The 23,524-nt window shown below is 38.3% G+C and overlaps 1 long non-coding RNA gene across 1 annotated transcript in view; it reads right to left on the bottom strand.

Moving 5' to 3' along the window:
- LOC141420799 (uncharacterized) overlaps window positions 1-23,524 on the bottom strand; it is a 110,572-nt gene that overhangs the window by 46,221 nt on the left and 40,827 nt on the right. The window lies entirely within an intron of this gene.

Below are 23,524 nucleotides of genomic sequence, written 5' to 3'. Positions count from 1 at the left end.
GTGCATTCACAGTAGCCAAGTTAGAGGGGCTTCCATGATGGTTCTGAAATAGAGGAACTGATTTTCTCTGGGCCTCACCCATAGTAAGAATTCAACAAACTTTTTTTAAAAAAAGGATCTCACCATGTAGCCCAGGCTGGTCTTGAACTCATGATCTTCCTGCCTCAGCCTTCCGAGTTACAGACCACACACCACTATGCCCAGCTAACATTTCTTAAGTTGAATCCTTGAGTTTCATTGAGCAGAAACTACCTGAAGTAGCAAAAGTAGAACTAAAACAAGCTTTGAGTTCTGTGTCATGTCCATGGATAAAGAGGGCAGGTTTTGCCCAGTCCTACTTTACTGACGGTAACACAGAGATTTGTTCAAAATCATTGCTGTTTTCATGAATTAGTAATGGTAAATGGTGAAGATGTGGGAGGGAGACTGAAAGCAGCAACTATACTGGGGAAAGTTATGAGGTCCATGATCTCCTGATGAAGCTACTGCCTTTTTGAACCTCCAGTAATTTCCTTTCTCATTCACTAAGAGGCTAGAAAGCATAACATCAGTAAAGCCTCTTCTAGTCTAGGTTCACACCTTTAAATAGTAAATGCATTTCTAAGAACTAAACTCCCAAACTAAAGCTACCTACTTGGATCCTGTTTAGACATCATCAGTCTCATCAATTTCAGTCTCTCATCACTGCCTTTCTGCTCTGAACCTCTGCTCATCCTTCAAGGCCAGAAAAAGTGCCAGATCCTTCCTGTGCTTTATCTGACTATCTCCTCTCCAACACAGCCCACCAAAGAAGTCACTACTCTCAGGTTTTCAAATACCTTGTGCAGTCATTGACCTGTACTTACTTTTTTCTTTCCTCATCTCATGACCAGTCTGTTTTCCTTGAGTACAGGAAATGCATATTCATCTTTGACCTCCAGATATATATAAAGAAACATTGTATGTGTTAGATTTAACTGTTATCCAAGTATGTGCTTTAATATAGCACTGAACTTCACCCTCTTCTTCCAGGAAACAGAAAGGGACTGAATATAAAGATCTTACTGCGCTGATATCTCAACCCTCTAGCTTGGTGTTTCTGTACATGGCAGTCTGTCCCCAGCACCATCTCCCACAGCACCCCAGCTCCTGTGATCCAGCTATGCTGACATGTGTTCCCTTCCTTCAAAGTCAGTCTAGGTGATATCAATGCTAGTGGTCCACAAACCATGCTTGCAGTGCCAAGGAGCTTGATAAACTCGAGCAGTGTCTTGCCATTCAGAAGCAGTAGAACTATCTGTAGCCAGAGCAACCTCAAAAAAGACCATCCATGTCAAGGAAAACATGTGTTGCTAAGACATCTGACAATCTGATTCTAAAAAACAACTTCTGAATGTCTATGATAAGTAAAACCATGGATTATAGAAGTTATTGTCACCTAATGGCCTAAACCCAGAGTGGAAAAGGGAATAATACAGAAAAAAATAGCAGCTCTGAAGTCCAAACTCCCAACTTTAGACTCCTCAATCTGTATACCTTTCGGTATTCTCAGTGTCTGGGAAAGACATTGACGATTCCACCACATTAGGAAAACAGCAGGAAGGATGTAATCGAAATGAGCAGTACCCAGCCAAGCACTGTAATAAGAATTGGTTGAAGCAGCAACTTCAAACGAGATAGATACCAGTGGGAAGTTGCGAGTGAGAACAATGAGAAAACTGGTCACTTGAACTCAAGGTCGATGGAAGTGTGTTGGGCCCTGGAATGAATTTAACCTTTCCCAAGGATGTCAAGTGACACTGAAAAATGTGCACGATGGCAGTCCAGCCTATTCTGATGTCTTTAAACACCTTGAAGTCAATAGGAGTGAAAATATAATATTAATGCTCCCAGCATCTAGTATAGAGCTTGACACACAGCATTCACTCACTAGAATGAAACCTAACCAGAGATAGCCTTCGGTTTTACATAATACTTCATCTGTTCATGTTATGGCCAGCCTCCTTCCCACAGGTTGAAATAAGACCAACTTTTTGACCATCTGTTGAGTAGAGAGATTTTCTCAAGTCCCTGGGTGATATAATCCATGATTCACTGAGTCCTCCAAATTTGTGCATCTAAGATACAAGGGTTAGGGTCTTGTATACTGTTTAATCACAGTAGTGACTGTCTCACTAAAGAGCTAGGGAGACATCAAGGGTTTCATTAAGTTGTGAAGGAGGAAGGAACTAGAGAACTCACTGTCCTTCATCCAGCAAAGGTTTTTCCCAAAGACAGGGGAACTATGAAGATGAAGTCACAGTGCCTAGAGGCCAAGAGCACGGGTTTTGGTATCAGACAAATCCGAGTGTCATCTCCACCACTTATTCATCACTGGGGGAAGTTACCCAACCTTACTAAGCCTCAACTTCCTCATCTATCACATGGATTAAGTAAGTAACTCCCTAAGAGGATTGTTGTGAGGATTAAATGAGATTTTTATATAAAGCACTTGGTACAGAATCTAGGCCACTGCACTAATAGTAGCTCAGTATCAGATATACCATGAACTGAATGTTTATGTCTCTCAAATATTTCATTTGTTGAAATTCTAACTCCCAAAGTGATGGTACAAGGGAGGAGAGGCCCTTTGGGCAGTGATTAGGTCATAAGGACCAGGGTGATCTCTCATGAATGAGATTAGTGCCCTTATCTAAGAAACCCCAGAGAGTCGTGCCTCTTTCTTATGAGGACACAGCAAGAATGTGCCATCTACAAATGGGAAATGGGCCCTAGACAGACACCAAAACTTCCAGTGTCCTAGTCGTGGGGTCCATAGCTTCTAGATCTGTGAGAAATAAATATCTATTGCTTATAAAGCACCCAGTTTCTAATATTTTGTTATAGCAGCCCAAACAGACTAAGACAGGCACCAATGGAGAAAGTCTTCCATGCCAATTATGGCTACATAACTAATTCTAGAATCAATGTTTATAGCATGAGCTGTACTTCAAATTTCCTTCCTTGCCTGAGTATGCAGAGACTAAGAAAGTATCTTCTCATTCTCGCTTTTCCTTTTCACTCTTCAAAAAAAGTTAGATTGCTATTTCATTCTAATTATATCAATTGTATTCCATTTTTCCTCCACTATTGTATATGAAATGGGTAGATGATAGTTAAATTCACGGAATAGGTAAGTGATGACAATTTTTTAGTATCTTAAATCCACTGGAGTTGGCGGCTTAGGCCACTGTGCTAAAAAGGATTTTGATGCTAAATCAAACAGTGAGAAAGAGCTATGATTAATTCCTCAAGGGGTATTTTTCACGCCTCATTTTATTCCACAAATGGTGAATAACAATGCCTAGGTAGCATTATAATGGAACAAAAGAGGGAACAGACAGCAATGGTAGATTGAAGTGCAGAGACTGGTGAGCCCTCTTAGACAGTGAGACAGTTTTCATACAGTCTCCATGTGCTTCTACCAGCTACCCCTACACACCCACCCTCTAGCCTTCTCTGCCCTGCTCCCTGTTCATCATGCAGTTCATCAGCATGGCTTGTGTGGCCCATTAGCTCTGGTTGGCTTTCACCAGTGGAGATTTTCTGCAGGAAATACACATGAGGAAATGGAGCACAGTCAGTATGTCTCTGGATATCTCCCTGCAGGCTTGCCTCAGGCTGACTATGTCTCCTGACTAAAATTATTTGATCCTCTCAAATGTAGTTATTCTATTGCAATTTGTCTCTTCTTCCAGGTTCCAAAACCCATTCCTTCTTCCTATCCCTTTGGAAATGAGGTGAAAACAGCTCCAATACCAAAAGCTCTGAGTGATTTTGTTCCAGTGACCTTGTGAATCGTGTGTGAGGCAATCAGAACAGTCCCATCTGGACTAAGGTGGTCCCACCTCTTGGTAGGAGGGAACTTCCCAGAACCATTAAGCCTCTTCCCAGTGTCCAGAATCCAGAGATAAGGCCTTCATAGCCACCGCAGGCAGGATAAAAAGTACAGCCCTAACCTTCTCTTGTGCAAAAGAAGATGATAAAACATCCAAAGAGAAAAGGCAATGCAGGATACCTCTGAGAAGGCAGGCTGTGAGGGAGCAATCAAACACTATTTAGGGGAACAAAAGGAAGAGGAATTAGGGCTCCAGGCCTCTGGCCCTTAAGCAGGAAGAACAGTAAAGCTCACCCCAATTCTATTTCAGTGAGACTCTTTTTAAGCTTCTCCAACACTTCAATTCACTATCTTCAATAGCCTTTTCATCTCTCAAAGTCCAGATCAAATGCCTTCTGCTCTGTGGAGCTTCTCACTCACAGAAAAAATTAACTGTTCCTTTTCTGTACTCTTAAAGGATGATAACCTGTCCTTTTGTTCTTACTTTATAAGATGTATACACCTTTGCCTCCCTCAAATGGTTTGTGAGCTTACTATTGGCAGGGATCTGTCTTAATGATTTCTGAATTAAAACAGGCCCTGGATCAAAAGTAGAAGAATAGTGAATGTTCACTGAGCTTGTCAATACGGACAAACTCCATTATCAATAGGACATAGTACAGTCCTTCTTTCCCTTACCCTGTACCCAGATTTTTCCAGGTATGTTATTAATGGGAAGATAAGTCTATAATGCAGGAGTAGCTGGTTTTTACTTTATCTTAACCTGGATTCCTCCCCCAAAAAAGTGGAACCTGAGACAGGAGCTTATGGTAATAGAAGTCAAGGTGGTGCTGGAAAGAGTAAAATAGAAAAGGAGAGAAAGCCAATATAAGCTATGGTATTAAGCCAGGTCATTGGGAAACTGGAATTCCCTCTCACTAGGGACACTGTAAAAAGCCATGTAGAAATTACTTCAAAATTCCCCCAAGGGAAAGATGAGAGGATAATTTATCCAGATGTTAATATTACCCATTGCTTAAGGATTGCTTATGGGTTCTTAGCTTTCTTGCTTTTAGGTGTGTAGCTATGAATAACCGGCAAATTTCTGGTGATGTCTCAGGTGAAGGTGGCAGAATGCCCCGGGGCAGAAAGCAAGTAATAAATGGTGCAGTTGAAGTGAGGTACCATCTAGTTACAGCTGAGCACAGCTGGTTGCCACAGCAACAGTTAGATGAGAAAGATGGGCCAAGTGGATGTGGGGCAGGGCACAAGAAGTGTTTGATATATACACCTTAGCATAATTTTTATCAGCCCTCTGTGATTTTCGTATCTCTTAGAGAATAAACCTCACTAATCCTAGGATTATAATTTTTAAATTATTGTAAAAAGAAATTTGGGGGATGATATAATTAGAGTTTCCCCACATCTCACAGGGCTGTGGGTAGTGTTATGATAAACATCCAAACCTCAATGAGGCTGAGTCTAGCTTGGGGTTCTGGTCCCTCAGCTTCCAGAAAACTTTGCCCAGTCATGTATCCAAATCTCTAGAGGTCACCTCAAACACATTACTATGTGCTCCCTTTCCCACTGCAGACTCTCTTTTGTAAGTCCTTCTGCAAGCAGAGCCTCCCAGCCACCCCAGCTGCCCATGCTCACCTTAAGACAGCACTGGTAGTTTTACATTCCTTGCTCCCAAAGTCACCAAACCCTTTGTTAACGGTGCTGGTATAGTCTGTGATTAGAAGACTTCCAAATTCTTTGTGTCCCACTGGAAGACTCCATCACAGGACATGTAGGTGTAAAGGGGGTTTATTAAAAATTAGGAAAAGAAACACAAGAGGGAGCCTGGTGGGCACAGATGGAGTCTGGAGGCCAAGAGACAGAGAGCTTCTCTTTCTCAGGAGTTTTAAAACTTATGCTAGTCTATGGGAAAGGAGGAACCAATTGATTCCCATCCAGTGATAAATGGGTGGGGAGAGACATGGGTGGTTCCCAGCCAGGTAAGTGTGGTCTGGGCTGTCCCTGAGCCAGACGTGGGCAACCCACATATACATATGAGTATACTCTACATGAGTCCCAAACTTTCCCTACTTCTAGCCTGCCTCCCCTCTCAGTGCCCAGATAGCATATTTCTTTCATTCTTTCTACACTAGAAACATACTGTGCTTCCTAGGTCATCACAAGCAAAAAGCATACAAGCAGCCACTTCAGAACCCATGACTCAGACATAAAGACAACTCCTTCAGCTTCAGCCCTAGTCCAAGGAGCCTCTCTCTCCCTTGTTCCCTCCTCCAGTCTCCACCACCATCAACACAGCTTACACAAAAATGGACTCCTTTCTCTTCCAGCCAAAAATGTATACCTTCCTGCAAATAAACAAAAAAGGCAGCTGCTCACAGCCCATTCCAGCAGTGCACTAGATGTGTCCAGGCCATAACCTCACTACCAGGCAACTATTTGAGAGTTCCTACATGCCAAAGGTTGTGTGCATTGTAGCTCAGAATCCCAAGGATGCAAACCATTTAGGCCAAACACTCGCAAAGATTTTTGTGTTTGTGTTTTCCCTACTGTTATAAAATGAAATTCTACCAGATGTCCTGATAGAATTATATACTAGTGTTCTCTCATATTGCTTCATTTTAAAGAGAAAAGTTTTGTTTTTGTTATAGTTGGTGGCTGGCAGAGGTACCTAACCTCCAAGTCCCATGTGCTATTAGTAACTCTAAAGAACAAAGGAGTGTCACTGGGTAGATATAGATATACAGATATAGATACAGACATATATGTCCAGTGTACATCCAGTGTGTGTGTGTATGTGTGTACGTGTTACTGAGATTTGAACTCGGGGCCTCAACGCTTGCTACCACTTATGTCACACCTCCAGCCCTCGCTGGATATATTTTTAAATGACTAACTTCCTTTAATATGAGCTTAATGAATATGCAACATCAGTCTTTACTTCTGGTTACAAAAAAAAAGTTCACTACTTGGTACAGCTTGACCAGCTATCTGAAGAACAACAGTTGGTAAACACCCAGAGCAGAAGAAAATAGCAATAAAATAAGGTTGCATATTGACAGCTGAGATCTTGTGTGACATCTGTGGGTGGTTCTGTGTCTCCAGGATTAGATTTTTCTCACTCCAAAGGAGTCATCCATGAATTCTGTCAATCAACAACTCAATCATAAGTTCATAAAGCCTTTTCCCTATCACCCCCTCAAAAAATATCCTTAAAGATGATGCTAAGGAAACAATTATATATCACATTTATTCCAGCAAAAGGCAACATTTTCCCCTTCACTAACTTACAAATTGAGCATGAATTTTTATCCAACATTTACCATGCCTCCCTTTTACAAAAGAATTCAATTTATTATTCTCCTTGGACTTCAAATTTAAAAAGTAACATCAAAGTCTAACAAAAAATGAAAGCTCTTGTTCAGACATTATTTTGTTTTCCTCTCCTAAGTAAATATTTGCAGTTGCTGGAGGAGCTTATGCTGATGTGTCTGTAAATTGAATATATTTTTTATGACAAGGTAAGTAGCTGGGAACAAAGGGATGCAAGGCAAAGTTCACCTGTGCTCTCTTCCAAGTGACCTCCAGCCCACTGTGCAGGTGACATGTTTAGAAAGAAGATGATTTGGTCTCCATGGAAGCTCAGTTTGTGGGCTCTTCTTTGGCAGATTGACAGCTGTGCTAAATGATGTTGAAATTACATGTAATAGATTTTAGATTATGACTATTGTCCTCTGGGGACTGAAGAGCCCCATGTAGTGAGAGGAGACTCTGTTTGGTTAGCTTCCTAAGCTTCATTCCAGAGTTAAAAAGGCTTGTCTTATTATAACTTGACCTTTTTGTTTAGGAGGGAGGTGGTAAGTACCGAAGTAATTTAACTAATTAGAAACGACACCACAGGTCCAAAATAACAAGTCATTCTTTTCTAAAATGAAATTCGACCATGCTCCATAGAGTTTTGGACACAATTCTTCCCCAGTTTAAAGCTCAATTTTTTTCAATGTTGTCATAGCAAATTAGCATACAAGTAACCTAAATTAGCATTTGAAATTTTACTCCTTGCAGGACTAGTGAAATGCTGACCAGGACCTCCAGATATTGATTAATTGATGAGCATGATTTATATTTTGTTCTGTTTTCATAAAACAGAGTGGAATTTGTGTGAGGAAGTCCAGGAGAGAGGAAAGCGATGGAAAGGATGCAGATGTCAATCCCAAGGAAATGAAGCAGAGAAGCAAAGACAGACTTGAACCTGAAGACACTTGAGATGGAGCCCCAAGGACCACCCCCCCCCCCGGAGAAATGATGGAGGAACTAAGAGCCTGAATGAGAAAACAGAGGTGTAATATGTGATAAATTTGACTTAAGAATATTACCTGTGATTTTACGCAAGGACTAGAAGACTGAGACACAGTTTAAGCACCTGAGTTGAAACAGGACTTTCTTTGTCATACATAGTACACTGTCACATAGGTCATACCCTGCCTTTTCCCTTTTAGGACAAAAAGGGTACGTTTGCTCAATAATTAACACCTCTGATCAAATAACTTGAATATCTTTGCAGGAAACAATCATTTTATGAGGCAATTGGATAGAGAAGTAGGAAGAGGATGGGAGGAGAAAATAAGTGAGAAAGATATTTTACACTTCACCAAAATATGAAATAGCAGTTCCTGTTTATCTCCTCTGGCATACCATCACCCCCACTCCCAAATAAAGCATTAGTCATATGGAGACAAGTTCTTTTTCTGAACTAAGCAGACCAGTTTAGACAAGAGTAGGCATTCTCTCCAAAAAGATATTTCTGTGGTCTGAAGTTCATTCAGAACCAGGGATATCTGTAAGGCCATCTGCCTACATCTAGGAGCAGTCTTTGGTCCTGCTATTCAGTGTAGCCCTGGACCAGCAGCAACTTCTTATGGGCCCCATCCTGGACCTAAGACCTCCTTGTTGCAAAACCCTACATGATCCATAGGAACATTAAAACTCACACCAAGCTCAGATGACCAGTCCTTGCACTAAAGGCATTAAGAGAGACAAAAAGGGAGAACTTAAATCAGAAGAATTCTAAACAATAGTGAGGGTAGCACTATTCCCTTTAATTCCTATATCCCCATTAAGAAAGAAACTTCCCAAAATGCACATTTGGCAAGGGAAGTTAAAAAGTACACATATATCTGTTTAGCATTTATAAAAAGAAATGTAGAATGAATAAACCAGAAAACAATGAATCTGGTTGTTTACAAGGCGTGAGGGGAGAGAATGGGTAGGAGGCATATGGAGTTAGACGCACACCTCTCTGAGTACATGCTAGTAGAGTTTTAACTGATAACAACATGTCAGTGTCCTTCATATTCAAAAAACAAATGACAGGAAGAGGAAAGAGAACCCCAAAAACCTAAAAGAATTGAAACAATGACCTTTCACGTGAATACCATAAACACAGTGAAGGAGAAAACAAAATAAAGTAGTAATCTGAGTAATTTATGGAAATGGTATTTGTATATTCTTAGTCTTGGGCAGATTGAAGATAGAGCAATAAACAAATATGAACTCTTTTTAATACATTTGGCAAAGCAATTCTGAACCTATTTTAAATGTATTATAAAACTGAACAAATGATGAATGTATTGATCTGTCAGGAGCCAAGTATCAATGCCTGCTTGAGACACAGAGTAAAGGTTGTTCCTCTGAACCCACCATCATCAGAACAGGCAAAGGGAGTTCAGAAAGATACACAAAGAAGAAGGTGAAGGGAAGATGGAGGCAGAATAGAGTGATGCAGCAACAAACCAAAAAATGCCTGCAGCCACTACAAACTAAAAAATAAGGAACAGAGCCTCCCTTTGGAATCTCCAGAGGGAGCCTGGTTCTGCACATACCTCCATAACTATCAGAGAATAAATTTCTATTGTTTGAAGCCAGCAACATGTGGTAATATGTTTTTTGGTTTGGTTTGGGCTTTTTTTTTTTAATTGGTTTTTTTGTTGCTGTTGTTATTGTCCTTATTTTTACATTGAGTAATTTCTTACAGCAGTCTCAGGAACCTGAAGAGCAGGTGCATTATTATCTTTACCCTCCAGTTAAGGAAATAAAGGCAGGACAAGGTGGAACAACTAGTAAATAGAAGGGACAGTATTTGAACCAGGAAATCTGACTCTGAAGATGACACATAGAACCCCTACTTCACAGTCTTTCTATCATGTAGTCATTTAAGAATATAACTATATTTAGTGGACACCTTTCTGTGTCAAACTGTGACTATGTAGAAAAGCAACCTACAAAACTATTTAGAGGGATACTTTGAAACCTCAGTAAAAGTTCATAGAAATGATGGGCAAAGAATTAAAAGAAACAAGTACCTAGCTGGGCTCAAAAGAAAGTAAGATTCTCAGTCAGTGCAGTAGCTCACACGTGTAATCCTAGCTACTCAGGAGGAAGAGATCAGGAGGAGTGTGGTTCAAAGCCAGCCTGGGCAAATAGTTGGCAAAATATCTTGAAAAAACCCATCACACACACACACACACACACACACACACACACACACACACACACACACACAAAATCCTCAATAGCCAGTAATAAAGAAGGAACTTAAATCTGAATTTATAAACTTGTGAGCCAGGGTGAGGTTTAACATCTGTGTGACACAAGAGACAGAACGCACAAGGCAGAGTAGAGGAACCGAGATCCCTGCACAAAGCTAGAATTCTTGAAGGGTGGACCCTCAGTGAAGTGGGCTAGTTATTCTCCACTAAATAGCTCAGGGAAGGAACAAAGAAAGCTCATCTTAGGGCTGGCAGAGTGGCTCAAGTAATAGAGTGACTGCCTAGCAAGCATGAGGCAAAGGGAAGGAAGGAAGCTCATCTTCATGGGAAAAAGCTCTCCCCACTAGGAGTAGCAGGTCCAGGCTTGTTCCGTTCCTGACATGTATACGGGAGTCTGAATTTATACTACCCACATGATGTGGAACTCTTTACCCAATAAATAAGTATAAAAATGGGCCCCAAATGAGTGAAACCCCTGGGACTTAAAGCAAAAGCAAGCACAAAACTGTTCAAAACAAACCTTCTTAAGCCCAAAGTAAGCAGAACATTCTTAGGAAAACACACACACACACACACACACACACACACACACACACACACAATGTATTCCAGCTGGAAATAAGTTCACTTTTTTTTTTTTAATTACAAAACGTAGGGGAAAGGAGTCACTACAAGGAAATATTGACAGTCGTGGGCAAACTCAGAGAGTTGCATGGTCCATAAAACAGCCTAAAGGAGACTATTAAGTAATTGTGTTTCAAATGACAAAATAAAAGGACTTTGAAACATAAAGAAATGAAAGGCCATACTGGGGGCAGGGGGGTGGAGAACTAGTAGATTTGAAAACCGCCAAAGAGAACTTCTAGAAAAGAAAATGTAAAATGCAATGAATAGATTATAGAACAGATTAGAGATAGCTGATGTGAATGCAGATATGAGGGAACCAGGCAAGCTGCAGCAATGAGAGATAAAGAGATAGAAAATGGGAGACAGCCATGGAGAGATGAAGAGATAAAAACATATCTTAACTAGAATTCATTCCAGGAGAGATGAGACAATGAGGTAACAGTAATAATCAATGTATAATGGCTAATAATTTGTGAGAATTGATGAAAAATGGGGATATTAGTCAGGGTCTAGGCAAAAAAACATGCAAATCAGATAACTGAAGTGACAATTTTAAAAGGTGAATAAAAGAAATGCAAATCAAAATGATATTGACATTCTGTCTCACACCAGTCATAATGGCTTTTATCAAGGAAACAAACAGCAAACCAACAAATGTTGGTGAAGATAGGGAGTGGAAGGGCTTATATACTGTTGTAGGAATGTAAATGACAGCAGCCACTATGGAAATCAGTATGGGGTTCTCTCTAAAAATAGGGACTACCATATGAGCCTGCTGTACCCCTCCTGGGCATACATCTGAAGGAACATAAATCAACATACAACAGAGATTCTTGCACACCCATGTTTATTGCAGCACTGTTCACAACAGCCAAGCTATGGAATCAACCTAGGTCCCCATCAACTGATGAATGGATAAAACAAAATATGGTATGTAGTATTATTTAGTCATGAGGAAGAATGAAATTATGTCATTTGTAGGAAAATGGATGGAACTGGAGATCATCATGTTGAATAAAATAGCCAGATTGAGAAAGACAAATATCACGTTTTTTTTTTCTCATATGTAGAATCTAGATCTGAAGAAAAAAAAGACTAACATGAGTGTAAAATGGGAACCATTTGGGTATGGGAAACAGCACAAGAGCAAAGAAGGTGAAAGGAGAGTGTGAACGTGGGCTGAACATGGTCAAAAGACACTACATGCATGTATTGAAATAGCAGAATGAAACCCATTAAAATTTGTTTTAAAGGGGGGAGGGGAAGCAGATAAGAAATTGTCATAAAAGAGAAACAATGAGTTATTAGAAAGGAGGGTCTAGGGAGAACAGAGAGTCAAAGGATACGGGGAGAAGGAGGTTACCAGAGCTCAGAGAAAGAGCCAGAACAGTAGCTGTGCTTTCAGTGGATCAATGCAGTCAATCCCTGCAAAGCTGAATTCAGGGAAACTGGGGAGAGTCCCTGGACTTCACCCTCCTCCAACCCTCAGAGCTTCTACTGGTGCCTCCCATTGAGGAAACTCAACCAGAAGCCAAGGGGGAAGGGAAGGTATACACAATCCACTGTTAGCCTTCTGAGTTCAGATCATCAGATGAAGGGGCTGTCATCCCCAGTACTACTTTCTCAGTTATCTTAATCCCTGCCCTACATTTGTAAATAGTCCTAGACAGGGTGAATAGGAATATGCCATCTGCTTATGGCCAGATCATGACAGCTTTACTGATAGGTGTGTGGTGTGCATGTGTGTGTATTATAAGTGGAATAGGAGAGTAGGGAAGAAAAAGGACAAAGAGAGAGTCTAACAATATCAAAAACTACCATTTTGATGATTTGGGATTTTTTTCTTTTTACTTACCATATTTCCTAATTCTGCACAGTGAATATGGAGTATAATGGCACAAAGATAGATCTTTTAATAATATTCAGCCTATCAAAAATATGAATTCCTAATCAATTCACTCACTGCTAGACTGACATCATCCCTAACCCAGAATCTATGCCTGATGTCAGAATTAGAGACATAAAGCAATGATGTATCTGGGGAGGGGGAGAAAGGGGAGGAATTCAAACCAGGTGTTAGGCAATGATTTGTAAATAGTGAATTATCTCATAAGAAGGGTTACATATATCCTTACTTAATCTCAGTAAAATATAGTATCCTAAATTATGCGTGGCCATACTTTATAGAGTTGGCATCCAGGCCTGTGAAAGGCAACAAAAACTCTTACAAAACCTAAGTTTCATCTTATGTTCCATGTATGTAGGAATGAAATTTCAATTTAAAAAGATAGCAATGAAATTACACCTTTTAATATCTAGAATATATCAAGAAATAGGGAGCAAAAAAAATCTAAAGGCCTATCAATAAGGGATGGTAAACTAAACAAATTAATACATTTATTAAATAAACTGTGACTATATGCCTCCCCCCAAAAAAAGAAATAGGGAACTGAACTTTCACTTTGGCCAAAATCAAAGCTTCAAGTTATATGCATAAATGCTTGCTAGCTTTTTTTTTTTAAATCTACCCACACAGCTAATCATTACTTGAAACTCAAATATCCATTTGATGGGGCTTGAGGTGAAATTTGGCTTTTGATGGATTAGAAGGCGGTCCTCATTTAATCTCTGGCTTCTGAATATTACTGCCTGGAGTGTGACACATCCCTTCTGCAGAAGGCACAGTAAACAGGCTCAGAGTCAGAGGAAAGAGTGCCATCTACTGTAATGCCACTCAAATCTAACACTGCACCCTGCCTCCCCAAAGACCTTCCACTTGACAGTGCCTGCTCAGACTAGTTTGTGAGAATTAACAAGATTTCAGCCGGGGGATGGAGGGACAAGATCCTATGGCCACAGGCCAACACTTAACTATATTAAATTCCCAAGCCTTTGGTGAGAACTATTTGTTATTAACAATGTAATGCTATTAGGCAGGAATAATGATTGATGGAAGTCATTTTACTAGGCAGTCAGGTACAAGTGTCAATTTCTGGCATTTATATGAGAAATGACATCATCAGCCCAATTCTCTGGTGAGGAGTGCAGGAAGATATAAAAGTCAGAAGAGTCAGCTATAAGCCTCCTGGTCCTGCTTAGTAATGTAAGGAACTACTACTCCCTCATACCCCTACCCATGTCCCTGGACAGATTACCCAAGTTCTGTTTTCATCTTTTATCTGACATAGAAACTCATGTTGGGGTGGGAAAGATAAAAAGAGTCATTGCAGCTACACATAGGTGATCTTCTGTGCTGTAGAAAGTACACTTTTGTACATCTCAAGCAGGGCAGAATACCAGGCTTAAGCTCAGTCAGTAACAGGAAAGCAACAGAACTTCGTGTGTAAGGGAGGATCACCAAAAGGTCCACCAGTAATTGACAGAAGGGACCAGCAGTCAGTTTCCAATGAGATGAAATCCAAATGAAGTTTGTTTTGGGGATTGGCATGCAAATCCCTTCCAGCTCTAAAATTTTATGTCAATTCACACCCTAATTAAACTGTATGCTAAAACACAAACCACAACCCAAATCAACATCAGAACCAGAGTATGCTGGCTTTTTTGCTCTATTTCATGAATTCCTACCCCATCACCCAAAGGTTTGAGGAGTTTTGTATTTAATATCTCTGCTCTTGAGCCCATAGCACTTCTTGATCACATTATTCTCTCACTGGATCCTCTTGATTATAGAACTGAAAACTTGAGGGGAGAGAAAAAATATACCTCATTGCCACCACCAGAAAGTTTAAGTATACATGAAGCAATTGCAGAAGACACGTTCCACAAAGCCCATTCCTTTGTGTTACATTCTTCCTGCCCAGTGAAGAGTCACCTCACCACTAATATGTCAGCCCATTCGTTTGTTGGGTTTTCAAACCATCTGTGGTGAATTCTGCCATCTGGCTGCCTTAGAATGCAGGGGGTTAGTAGCTGGGTTTTATGGATTTCTAGTAAAGAATGAAGTATTCTCTACTATGCCAGCAAAGTTTTAATACTGTAAATTGGCATGATGCTTGCTACTTTTCTTTACTCATCTTTGGATTTTTTTTTAATATATAGGATTAGACTTTGAAAAAGAGTCTGTTAGACAAACCCACTAAACCCACAGCCAGGCCTAGTTCTACTGACAACCTTTCCATTTCAACAGGAGGACTATCAGACAAGGACATACACACTTTGGGGGGATAGGGAAATAAAAAATCAAGTCTTTGACTTTCCATTGTGCTTTGCAGTCCTTCTGTGTGCCTTCTACTTATTCTTTGCATCAGCAATTTCTAAACTTTATATGCCTTTCTAAATCCCTTGTGTCATCATGCACACTAGTTTTGCTCAGAGGGGAGAATAAGTATATAGGAATAAATGCCTTTCACTTTCTGCTCCCCCATGACCCTGCCATTTCTACCTCTTGGCTTCCACTCCTAAGCACACTTCTATCCTTGTGAGATTTTCCTCCTCCTGTCCAGAACTAATCATTCCACCTGAACTTCCATCTCAAGCTATCCTACCACCTTAGAGACTTGGCTCTGTCATCATTGTCATCCCTTTTGTCTCTGCATCTCTAAAATTTCTTATTCAGAAATCTTACATATTCTCAAATATGAAAGGAAGAAAGAGACAGGAGAGAAAGATGGAGATAAGGAAAGAAAAGAGAACAGAAGAAGAGAGGAATGGAGGGAAGAGAAAGACAGGAAAAGGGGAGGAGGAGGAAGGGAAAGGGATAGGAGGGGAGGGGAGAGGAAGGGAGGAAAAGAGGGAAAAGAAAGAAAAGTTTTCTCAAGACAGCATCTCCTCTGATTTTCACTCAATTTTCTCCTCACTCTATAGACAAATTATCTATTAGAGTCTGATCTCTACTTATATCTCAATTTCCTCATGAACTCCTGTTCCATTAACTGTGTGCAACCTGGGTTCAGTCTTCAATACTTCACTAAAACCTGATTGAAGTGCATTTCTGCCATTGCATGTGTGATACACATCACACAGTGCCTGTCATATACTGAAAAAAACAATAAATGTTATCACAGATATAGAATTTCTCTGACAAATGCCCTCAAATTGGTAAACCAAGTGGGCACTTTCTAATTCTTCCCTTACCCCTCACATGGATTTTCTCCTTCAGCAGTGCCTCCTTCTCTGAAATCTCCCCTATTGGTTCCCAAGTCCATTCTGTCTCTCTCCTAGAGTCTTTTCTACCTCTGACTGTTCTTTCTTAATTGTCCTTTTGGGCTCCTATCTCCCATGCCTGGAATAAAAACCACTTTTAACCTTCATCATGACTCTGTGCTCTTACTAGGTGACTTCCTCAATTCCTTTTAAGTACAACTATAGAATAATAAATGTGGTGTGGTTCCTTGATGGCTAAGTAGATTGATTTTTTTTCCTCCTAGAACTCATTCATTTTCAGTGACAAATGCATATTAAGTCCCTACTATGCACCAGATCCATAGCCCACTGCACTGGACATCTCTATGGAGATGATTCATAATCATCTAAACTCAACAACTTGTTCAAAACTTAAATTATGTCCCTGCACACACACAAAGCAGAATTCTTTCTATTTCTTCTTTAAGTAAATAATACTACTCATCTTCCAAATATACCAAGTAATAAATTTATAACAATCTTCAAATCTATTTTATCCACCTCTATGTCCAAAGTCCTTTGGATTCTACCTGCTGAAATCCCGAATTACTCTTTTCCTCTGGAATCTACCAACCCTGCCTCAACCCAATTTAGCCCAGGCAAATAGTTCATAAGACTTTATCTCAAAAATACCCAGCACAGAAAGGACTGAAAGAATGGCTCAAGTGATAGAGCACATGCTTAGCAAGCATGAGGCCCTGAGTTCAAACCCCAGTACCACCACAAAAAGTGTGCAGACTGGCAGATTAGATTAAGGTACTTTTTAGACCTGACCATTTGTTGTCCTTAAGACAAAAAAAAAGTAGACTGCAATAAAATAGAAAAGAAATGTACCTCATTGGCAAATTCTGAGCACATGAACTCCAAAAGCAAGCAGGAATAGCTGTACTCATATCTGACAAAGAATACTTCAAACCAAAGCAGAGGTCAAGTCAAAAGACAAGACTACTTCATAGTGATAGAAAAAGGGGAATATAACATCAAGGGAATATAAAAAGTGTACACCAAACCTTGGCATACCTAATCTCATAAAACAAACTCAAGGGGACATAAAAGCACAGAAAGACTCCAAGACAATAATAGTTGGTGACGTTAGTGCCCCATTCCCACCAACACATAGTTCATGCAACCAAAAAATCCACAAGGAAACTTCAGCATTGAATGATTCTATAAACCAAATAGATTTAACAAGCAACTATAGCATATTCTACCCAACAGGTACAGAACATTCTACCCATCAGGCACAGAATACACATTCTTCTCAGAAGCCTACAGAACTTTCTCCAAAACTGATCATATTTTAAAATGTAAATTAAGTCTTAACAAATACAAGAAAATTGAAATAACCTCCTGTATTCTTTTTTCCATTTTTATTAGCATATATTCATTGTACAGGGGGAATTCATTGTGCCAATTCCAAATAGCCTTACACTGTACATTGGTTAAATTGTCCTACCATCTGTGCCTTCCAACCCCTACCCTGCTCCACCTAAAGAAATTCCAATATGCACATATGAATAAAATAAAATAAAATAAATAAATAAAAATTGAAAAAATAAAATTGTTATTTATTAAAAAAAAGAAAAAAAAAGAAATTCCAAGAGGTGTCATTGTTCTATTTCATATATGTATATGAAGCCTATCGACCCTATTCCCTCACCTTTGTCTCCTCCATTCACCCTCCCCCATCCTACGAATACCCACACAAACACTATTTTACAGTCCTATCTTTCATTTTTCATCCCAAAGTCAATGTTCAAAGGGGTTTCTATATTCTGGATGTACCCCAGCTGTAAATAAACTTTACTTTGGTCAGTTCAACCCCCTTTGTTACTCTTCCTTATCCCTTCCCTCACATCCCCCCATTATTCAACAGCTTTCAGTACATATTGTTATATCCTTTCCCTGCACAGATGTAATACATTTCAATATTGTTGACTATCATTCTCTTTTTCTTTCCCTCTGCCCCCAATTTCCATAGAGTAGTTACACTATTAGAAACATGTTCTACATATACATGTGTATATGATCATGTTTAGTTTTGTTTATACATTTATCTTTTGGATCTATCTTCCACATATGAAAGAAAACATGCAGCCTCTGTCTTTCTGAACCTGGCTCATTTCACTTAACATGATGTCCTCTGATTCCATCCATTTACCTTCAAACCACATAGTTTCATTCTTCCTCATGGCTGAATAAAACTCCATATGTGTGTGTGTGTGTGTGTGTGTGTGTGTGTGTGTGTGTGTGTGTGTGTACTTAATACTACATACATATAGTATCTTCTTAATCTGTTCATCAGTTGTAAGGCATCTGGGTTGTTTCTATAGCTTGGTTAATGTCAACAGTGCCTCGATGAACATTAGTGTGTAAGTGTTTGTATTATATCCTGACTTACATTCCCTGGGATGGTACCATTGGATCACATGGCAGTCCTAATTTTAATTTTTTAAGTAAACTCCACACTGCTTTCCATAATGATTGTACTAATTTGCATTCCCACCAACAGTGTATAGTTTCCTATTTCACTGCATCCTCACCAACATTTGTTGTTGTTTGTGTTCTTGATGATAGTCATTCTAACTGGGGTAAGAAGAAATCTTAGTGTAGCTTTGATTTGCATTTCTTTTATGACCAGGGCAGTTAAGAACCTCTTCATATATTTATTAGCCATTTGAACTCTTCCTTTGAAAATTCCCTATTCAATTCATGTTCCCATTTCTTCATTGGGGTGTTGATTCTTTGGAGGTTGAGGTTTTTTTTAACTCCCTGCAGATTCTGAATGTTGGTCCCTTATCAGATGAATAGCTGGCAAAGATTTTTCTCCCATTCTGTGCAACTCCTTGTGGTATAACCCTGAGGTATCCTATCATATCACAACATAATAAAACTAGAAATCAATAACAAGATAAACTACAGAAAATATTTAAACATATGGAGACTGAATAATTCATTTTTGATAAGGAATATTAAAAACTTCCGAGAATCAAATGAAAAACAAGCCATATCCAAAAGCCGTAATAGATGGAAAGAAATAATAAAAAAAAAATCAGGACAGAAATTAACAAGAAGGAGACAAAAAGAACAATGCAAATAATCAATGAAACAAAAAGCTGGTTCCTTGGAAAGATAAACAAGGCTGACAAACCCTTAGCCAAGTTAACCAAAAGAAGACCCTCATTAACAAAATTAGAGATGAGAGGCTGAATCTCATAACAGATACCGAGGAAATGGAAATTCAGAGGATCATTTTGACTACTTTAAAAACTTAAATTCTTAGAAAACTGGAAAATCTAGAAGAAATGGATAAATTTCTAGATGCATATGTTCTACTAAAACTGAACCAACGTGACATAAACTACCTAAAGAGATCTATAACAAGCAATAAGACTGAGGCAGTAATAAAAAATCTCCCAATAAAGAAAAGTCAAGGACCAGATTCACTGCTGAATTTTAACAGAACTTAAAGAAAAACTAGCACTACTGCTCCTCAAACAGAAGAAACACTACCAAACTTACTCTATGACATCAGTATTATCCTGATACCCAAACCGGGTGACACAACCAAAAAAAGAAATTTATAAACCAATTTCTTTGATGAAAACATCCAAAAATTGTCAAAATTACTCACAAACTAAATGGAACAACATACTCAAAAGATAAGACACCATGATCAAATTGATTTCATTCCAGGGATGCAAGGATTGTTCAACATACATAAATCAATAAATGTAATACAGTACATATACACAATAAAGGGCAAAAATCACACAATCATCTCAAAAGAGGAATAAAAAGCCTTTGATAAGACTCAACATCCCTTCATGATAAAAGCCAAGAAAAAAGTAGGAGTAAAAGGAAGAACCTGAACGAAATAAAGACTGTGTAAAATAAGCCTGCAGTCAACATAGTATCAAATGGGGAAAACTTAAACCATTTCCTCTAAAGTCAGGAATGAGATTCTCTCCACATTCAACATAGTGCTTGAATTCTTAGCCAGAGCAATAAGGCAAGAGAAAGAAATAAAAGGTATACAATTAAGAAAGGAATAAATATAATTATCCTATTTGCAGACAATATGTTCCTATTTTTAAAGGGCCTTAAAGACACCAAAAATTCCTCTTGGCTATGTTATCACAACCACATACCTCTGTACACCCTTGACTCTGCAAGAGGTCCCAGAAGAGATGAGTTGATGTCAGAGAAACCTAAGTGATGAAGACTGTGCTGGCTTAGTCACTTTTCCAATGATTTTATTCTTTACAGCTGAAACTGATCTCCCTGGTTCCTATCTCCTTTTGTACTAGTGCTCAGCTCCTCATCCCACCTCCTCCAGTGGTTCATTAGATTTGGTTTATTTTCACCTACCAAAAAGTTCAGTCACATCATGCCTCAGACACTGTGATTGCATCGGGCACATTATAGTGCACAAGGCTGGCACACCATCATGGATAAAATAAGGCATGAAGAAGAATGGCCAGGGTTCCAAGCTAGAGCACTTGGATTCACACTCTAGCTCTGCCACTTTCTAGCTTGAGTAAGACACATTACTTCTCTGTGGCTAGTTTCCTCATTTGTAAACTAGTGATGATATAGAACTACTTGGTAGGGTTGTTGTGATGAACAAGGTAAATCATGTTAAACACCATTGTCTAGCACATAGAAAGTGCTCTAAAAAGTTAGCTAGTTTTATTATTATAGTCTAGTAGGAGATAGAAAGTGAAATAGACAAATAAGCAAAATAATTGTTGATTGTAATACATATAACATAGACTAACAGGAGCTGAGAGAGTGGGTTATTTTAAACAAAGCCAGAGAAGACTCTGAGGAGGTTAATTTGAGGTCTAAAGGTTGAGAAGGAACCATCCATACAAATAGCTGGGATAAGAAAATACTTAGCAGAAAAATAGAAGGGACAGCCAGTACAGAGTCCCTAGATAGAAAGGAACTTAATAAGCCCTAACATTGAAAGAGGGTCAGGGAGCTAAGCAGACTGAGTGAGGGAGTGGCACAAGAGGAGCCAGAGAGGACCAGATTATGCAAGGGTGATGGGCTGCAATAGGAAGTTTCTATTTCATTCTATGATAAATAGCAAATGGAACGCCATTGGAAAATTTTAAGCCAGAGACTGACAGTATCTAATCTGCATGTTTTAAGATTACTCTGGCTAATGGATTGAATAATAAGCAAGAGTAGGAACAGAAAGATAATAAGAAGGCTATTGCGGACATCCAAGACACAGATGATGGTGACTACAAGTAGTGAGTGAGTGGAGGTACAATGAATAAATAATCAAGTGTTATCTGGAGAGAAAATGCAGTGATCTCTGCAAGAGACCAGAGCTGGCTGAGGCATCAAAGGTTAAGACAATCTGAATTAACCTCCTTTACTATAACCTGAAAGGAAGAACTGCCTTTATTTGTAAACATGGTTTTCCATGGAAGACAGGCTATCACTGTTACCCACAACATAAAGCCATGGCTTACTGGTGCCCACAATGAGGTATCAGTCTGAGGTTGATAGAAATGAATTTGTTACCAGGATGGATGGACAGATATCTTATTTTACTCCCGATATATTTCTGTAGCTGTTGTGTTTTTTTTAAAGTCATCAGCATTATTCTTACATATCATCTAAATAATAAAAAAGTAAACAAAATGGGCATTACTACAATAATCATGGAAGAATTCATAGACAGGTTTTAAACCATTTACAAAGCAATAGATATAGATCTCATAAATTATATTGTTCTACAGTGTTATGCAACTCCATTTGTAGCAAATATATATGTTTTATAAATATTTATAAAAATAATCTTATTTTAACTGATTAGATTGATTTTATGATATTTTTATAAGCGATAATGGTCATATACATGATATTTTTACTTTAAAACATTTTTATTGTAATAAATATCTTATAATACAAGATCCACCACTTTAAAGTGCCCAGGGAAATGGCTTGTAGTATTTCCACAATGTTATCTGACCACCAGAACTTCTAATTCCAGAATATCCCATCATTCCAAATAAATTTCTAAATCTATTAGCAATCAACCACTAACCTATTCTGTCTCTATGGTTTTTCCTATTCTGGACATTTTATGTATATATAGAATAGTACAATCTGTGATATTTTGTGTCTGGCTTCTTTTATTATACATGATTGCTTTTTATGTCACAGTCTAGTCAAGAATACATTCCTCAAAGAAGAAAATTAATCTTCCTTCATGAGAGGGTTTAGATTTACTCTAGACAAATGAGACCTGTCTATAGTCTCTATTTGCTTTTTCTGGCTCAGGTCCACACATAATACACATTTTAAAGTCACATTTTGGTATCTTCTTTCTCTGCTCCCAGTCAGTTGCAGCTTTCTCTCTCCTAATCTCTTGTCATTAAACAGTAGGTTCCATTCAAGAAAATCAACTTGTAATTTATCAAATGGCCAATACTTAAGCATATTTCTCTATATGTTCCACTCCCAAACTCTATTATTTCATCCCAGCTAAAAATTAAGTGCATTCAGAAATGTACCACTTAAGGAAATAAAACATTTTTAAATAAGGAGAGTAAGAGAGAGCTATCTAGGATCAAGGGGAAACAAGAAAATAAAAGAAACTACCCAAATTTAAGGGCTACTGATTCCCAGTCTACTTCTTTTGAGATGACTTTCAAATCAAAATCTTAAGGTAATTAGTGTTTGATTAACTTAGGGAACATTAACCTAATATGAAAACTAATGACCTTAGGAAGGGCATACTTCTTACCATTCTGAAAATAAGGAAACAGCAAATGGAAGGAATCATACAATGAAGAAAGTAAGTAGAGCCAGGACTAGAAGATAGGATGGGTTTTATGAGAAGTCAAGTCAATTATCATTTGTTAAGTCAAAGCATGAATGAATACTAACAGATGGGAAGACAGAAAGGGGACTCAAGGTTAAAATGTATTTAAAGAATATTTTGAATTGATCACATTCAAGCAATAATTCACAAGTAATTTGTCTGTATAAAGATGTCTGAATGAGGAGGCTTTCAACTCCATTGCTAGCTAGGAATTTTGTATACTATACCATATATATGTGTATATATATATATTATATATATATATATATAATTAATATATTTGTATATATAATTTATATATATATTTAATATATTTATATATACTTAATATATTTGTGTATATATATATAATTTTTATATATTTAATATATTTATATATACTTAATATATTTGTATACATATAATTTTTATATCTTTATATATGAATATATTTGTATATATGTAATTTATCTATATATGCATATATTTTTTTTTAAACCAGTACATGTGTGTGGTAGAAAGTGTGTA

The sequence above is a fragment of the Castor canadensis genome, chromosome 2 (assembly GCF_047511655.1).
Source record: "Castor canadensis chromosome 2, mCasCan1.hap1v2, whole genome shotgun sequence".
Lineage (NCBI taxonomy): Eukaryota > Metazoa > Chordata > Mammalia > Rodentia > Castoridae > Castor > Castor canadensis.
The sequence above is the reverse complement of the archived record's forward strand: the minus strand, read 5'-3'. Positions and strand labels throughout refer to the sequence as shown.